The sequence below is a fragment of the Vombatus ursinus genome, unplaced genomic scaffold (genome assembly GCF_900497805.2).
Source record: "Vombatus ursinus unplaced genomic scaffold, bare-nosed wombat genome assembly UNPS02004820.1, whole genome shotgun sequence".
NCBI lineage: Eukaryota > Metazoa > Chordata > Mammalia > Diprotodontia > Vombatidae > Vombatus > Vombatus ursinus.
In genome coordinates this window covers 4,454-10,286 of record NW_020944598.1, presented here as the reverse complement: position 1 = coordinate 10,286, position 5,833 = coordinate 4,454, and the positions used below count along the sequence as shown (strand labels likewise).

General features: G+C 40.2%; 1 pseudogene; it reads left to right on the top strand.

The window, feature by feature from the left end:
* Positions 1 to 3,060: 3,060 nt before the first annotated feature.
* Positions 3,061 to 4,489, top strand: LOC114027769 (annotated as a pseudogene).
* Positions 4,490 to 5,833: the final 1,344 nt, after the last annotated feature.

Below are 5,833 nucleotides of genomic sequence, written 5' to 3'. Positions count from 1 at the left end.
CTGGGGCTTGAGCCAAGACAGCGGCAGTGCTGGGAGAGAAGGGGGTTGATGGGAGAGATGTTGCAAAGGAAAATCACAGAATTTTGCAGCAGACTGACTGTGGGGGGGTCAGGAGTGTGAATGAGAAGCAATAAGAAGCACACAACACTTCATCTGTGAGCCTGTGCTCTCGGAAGCATGCCTTGGAGAGCATTATGAAAGCAGAAAGATGGGAGGGTTGGGGGAAAGAGAGTGTGTTTGGTCTTGGAGACTGCAGGAGAAGGAAGACAGGAATGTCACTAAAACCCAGAGAGCAAGAAAAGAGGGTGATTGACTGTGTCAGAGGCTGCAGAGAAGTCAAGAAAAATGAGGGTGAAGAAATGACCAATGGATTTTGCAATTTTGAGATTTTGGTAATTTTGGAGAGAGGAGTTTCAATTGAACAATAGACTTGTCAGCTAGACTATAGGAAATTTCAGAGAAAGCAAAGGAAAGGAGTTGATGACACCAGTTGGAAAGTGCCATCTCTGACTCTTTAGCCAAGAAATGGAAGAAAGATACTGGAAAATATCTCTTGGGATTGAATGGATGGAGTGACTGTCTTTTGAGGATTAGAGAAAAATGGTTTTATTTGTGGCTTTAAGAAAGGAGTCATTAGTGTGGCAGAGACTGAAAAGTAGTGAAAAAATGGTGATACTAGAAGAAGGAATATACTGAGAAAGATAGTGGGCTAGAATGGGATGATTTACACATGGAAAGGAAAAGACAGCATCTGATTTATGGGAGGTGAGGAGGATAAGATAATTTGTTATAAATGTTCTTTTTTCTGTAAAATGAGAAGCAAAGTTCTCAGCTGAGGTGAGGGGTGGGTGGGAACAAGCCATGAGAGATTTTGGGACAGATGAAAAGATTTGGAAAAGCTGGTATTGTGAATGGGATAGGGAATCAGTTTTGTTAACGTTCTGTTATTTCAGTCACATCCTGCTCTTGTGACCCCATTTAGGTTTTTCTTGGCAAAGATCCTGGAGTGATTTGCCGTTTCCTTCTCCAGTTCATTTGACAGATGAGGGAACCGAGGCAAATAGGTTTAAGTGACTTGCCCAGTGTCTTACTGTTAGTATGTGAGGCTGGATTTGAACTCGTGTCTTCCTGACCTTAGGCCCAATATTGTGTCCACTACACTGCCTACCTGCCCCAAGGGAGTCAATCAGGAGATGTCAAAGGATAACCTTGCCACAGGGACGGCCACATTTAGATTATGTAGCCTAAATTTGTACCCAGGTGGCCTGGTTTCATGATTTTCTCTCTCCATTCAGCAGCATATAAGTAGTAGTAAAGGCTGCTCCCTTAGAATTAATCCAAGGCTATGCTTTACATAAATCATTAACCTGTGTCCCTCCCCTGATCTCTAAGGCTCAATCTTTGGCCCATTCTTGGAGAATCATTGGCCAGATTCATTGAGGTGACCACCACTTTGAGTTTAAGGAGATAAGAGGTAGAGACTTCCAGGTGTCCCATAGTCTGAGATACTTCGGGAGCATAGAAAGAAGTCTCTGTGATCTTCACTATGGGTCTCGTTAGGTCTCGTCCAGGTTAGAACCAGGCAAAGATCACTCGATATAGGGGACAAGGTGCAAGGGCTGAGGCCAGAACCTGCATGTGCCAAGTGAATCAGACACCAGAATATAGGGATTGAGGTAAAGGCTAAGGCTCCGCCCTGGCACAGTCAGTCAGTAAGCATAAGTTCAGTACCTCCAATTTTCTAGGCACCATATTAAACTTTAGGAATTCATAGGAAGGGAAAAGCCAGGCCGTGCTGTCAAGGAGCTCCCCATCTGGCGTATAGTCATGGAGATGGTTTGAGAAGAAGCAACAGATCAGGAGATTCACTCTTAGCAGATCCTGGGGAAAGAAGAGAGTGTTTTGGAACAGGGAATACAAGGAGTGAGGCTAATAATGGTTGAAGAAGGAGAGCAGAATTAGGGAGGAAAGTGTCAAAATCAAAATAAAAATGATTAAAATGGAGACATACCTGAGAGATATTGTAGGTTCAGTTCCAGATTAGCAAAGTAAAGTAAATATCACCATAAAACAAGTCATATGAATTTTTTGGTTTCCCAGTACATATAAAAGTTATGTTTACACTGTACTGTAGTCTATTACATGAGCGATAGTGTTATGTCTAAAAAATGCATACACCTCAATTTAAAAATATTTTATTTCTACAAAAAACTAACCATCATCTGAGCCTTCAGGGAGTTGTAATCTTGTTGCTGGTGGAAGCTCTCGCCTGATATTGATGGCTACTGACTAATCAGGCTGGTGCTTGCTAAAATTTGGGGGTGGCTGTGGCAATTTCTTAAAGTGACATTGAAGTTTGCCATATTAATTGACTTTGCTTTTCACTTGAATACTTAGAGCCCATTGTAGGGTTATTAATTGGCCTAATTTCAATATTGTTGTGTCTCAGGGAATAAGAAGGCCCAAGGAGAGGGAAAGGACAAGTAAATATCTAATAATTAAGTAATTTTTCTTTAAACAAAGCAAAAGAAAATGCCGTGGAGAAAGTCTGTCTAGTACCGTGGACAGAGCATGCCCAGTTATAGGGTTGGAGTTCTAGTCTCGGCTGCAGGGACGTTGGTCAGGTCACTCAGCCATTCTGACCTCATGGCCTGACTTGGGAATGTAATGAGAATTCTGGGCCTGCCTGGGTCACAGGTATATTGTGAGGATCCAGTGGGATTTTGTGTGAAGTTCTTTGTAAGTCAAGTCATTCTGCTGATGTGAGCTAATGGCATTTTCAAATGATTGATTCTGACCATTTAACTTTGAAAAGTTTTCTCTTAGCCTGGAGAAATAGGATGTAAATCAGTGTACTTTATGCCAGGGGATATAATTAACACATGCATACATACATGTTTTTGTTTTTGTTTTGTTTTTTCTTGCAGAAGGACATATTGGACAGTAGTGAAAGAGGCTACTGTAAAGCTAAGCATTTCTGTGGAAGAAACGCACGAGCAAAGCATCATGAGTGATTGTCCCTGTGACCTCACTGGGCAAGAAATCTGGGTTGTACTTCACAAAATCCACATAGGAGAGAAACCTTGTGAATGTAATGAATGTGGAAAGACTTTCAGATGTGAATCCCAACTTGCTGTACATCAGAGAAGTCACACTGGAGAGAAAGCATATGAATATATTCAATATGGAAAGAATTTTCAAGAGTACAACAAATTTGCTGACCATCAGAGAATCTACACTAGAGAGAAACCTTATCAATGTTATCAATGTAGAAAGGCTTTTAGAAGAACCTAAGCATCAGAAAACCCACACTGGAGAGAAATCTTGTGAATGTGATCAAGGTGGAAAAACTTTCTCACAGATTTCCAATCTTGCTAAACATCAGAGAATCCACACTGGAGAGAAACCTTATGAATGTAATCATTCTAGAAAGGCTTTCAGTCAGGAATGACATCTTGCTCTGCAACAGAGAATCCACACTGGAAAATATAAATTTGAATGTAATGAATGTGGAAAGACTTTCAGATGCAAATCCCAACTTGCTGTACATCAGAGAAGTCACACTGGAGAGAAACTTTATGAGTGTAATCAATGTGGAAAGAGTTACAAAAGCAGCTCAGGTTTAACTGCACATTAGAGAATTCACACTGGAGAGAGGCCTTATGAATGTAATCAATGTGGAAAGGCATTCATACAGAGGACCAGTCTTACTGCACATCAGAGAATCTACATAAGACAGAAGCCTTATGAATGTAATCAATGTGGAAAGGCTTTCAGACTGAACGCCAAACTTGTTGAACATCAGAGAATCCACACTGGTGAAAAGCCTTATAAATGTGCTCAATGTGGAAAGGCTTTTAGAATAAACTGTGATCTTGTTGTACATCAGAGAGTCCACACTGGAGAGAAGCCTTATGAATGTAATCAATGTGGAAAGACTTTCAGATGCAGCTTTATTCTTGCTGTACATCAGAGAAGTCACACTGGAGAGAAGCCTTATGCATGTAATCAATGTGGAAAGACTTTCAGATGCAGCTTTATTCTTGCTGTACATCAGAGAAGTCACACTGGAGAGAAACCTTATGAATGTGATCAATGTGGAAAGTCTTTCAGACAGAAATGCCATCTTGCTTTGCATCGGAGAATCCACACTGGAGAGAAACCTTATGAATGTCATCAATGTGGAAAAACTTTCTCACAGAATGCCAGTCTTGCTTTACATGCAAGAATCCACACTGGAGAGAAGCCTTATGAATGCAGTCAATGTGGAAAGACTTTTACACAGATGATTGATCTTAGTTATCATCAGAAAATCCATACTGGAGAGAAACCTTATGAATGTGATAAATGTGAAAAGAGTTTCATTTGTCCCTTTCATCTTACTCTCCATCAGAAGATGGAGAGAGACCTTTTGAGTGTCTAGAATGTGATAAAGCTTTTTATATATGCTCTACCCTTACTAAACATCAGAGAATCCACACTAGAGGACAAACCTACTTAATATAATCATGGAAAATCATTTGGGCTACTCATCCCTTATTTCCTGTCAGAGAATTCACAGGTGATAGAAATCATATACTTGTAATGAATGTGGAAAGTCCTACAAATGGAGTATAGAGCTTGTTAGACATCAGAAAATTCATCTTGGGAACAAGCCCTAGAAGGACTCAATGTAGAAAGGTCTTCAGCCCGAGATCATCTCTTCCTTTACATCAAGGATTCATTGTGCAGAGAAGACCTATGAATGTGGTCAATGAGGTCCTGCCTTTCCCTGGAAGATAGAGGTCACTAGACACCACAATATTTTGCACTGAAAAGAAGCTTTAAAAAAGTAAAAATTGTGGGAAGGCCTTCACCTAGAACTCATACTTGTGTTTACATTGGAAAAATCTTGCTGGACATAAAACTTTTGTATCCAATTATTGAAGGATGGCCTCTTCTTACAGCACAGACCTCATTAGACATCACAAATTTCATGCTATGCACAAAACCCTAAAAATGAATTGAATATTTTTCTGAAATCCTATGGTTTCTCATTATTCCTCTTCAATATGCCATGGCATTCTTTTGCCATAACTTTTGCAGTCATTCCTCAGTTGATTGGTACTCACTTTGTCTCATGATGTTAGGTGGCACAAAAATTCTTGGCATAAATATCTTGGTATTGGTTTGACATTTATTTTGTAATGACTTTTTTAGGCTGCTGTGCGGCACAGTGAATAGAGAGCTGTCCCTGAATACGCAAGACCTGAGTTTAAATTTAGTCTCTGATACTTACTAGTTGTGTGTTTCTAGATGAATCACTTTGCCTGAGTTTCCCCATCTGTAGAATGGAGATGGTAAGAATAGCACCTACTTCTCAGGGTTGATGAAGGGATCCAGTGAGACAATATTTATCAAGTGTTTTGCAAGCATTAAATCACTATGTAAATGTAAGCTACTGTCATTATTATTTTGTCCCCTTGGATCATAAATCTCATAGCAGTATCAGTAGACTAAAAGGTACAGATTGTTTACTCATTTTTCTTTTTATTCAGATTGATATTCAGAAGAGTGTAGATGAAAGCAGTATGTTGTAATGGATAAGGAATAGGCTTTAGAGTTGGGAAGACTTGGGTTCCAAGTCTGCCCCAGATGCTCTCTAGCTGTGTCACTCTGGGTGAGGAGCAATGTCTTTGTGCCTCAGTTTACTCATCTCTAAGAAGAGGAGGTTGGAATTAGTGCCTTCCATGGTCCCTCGCAACTCTAAATCTGTTTTCTGATTGAAATTATGTTCATGCGTCTCCTTCCAAAGCCTCTTCCAGTATTCGAGGAAGGAGGCCTTGAAGGACCA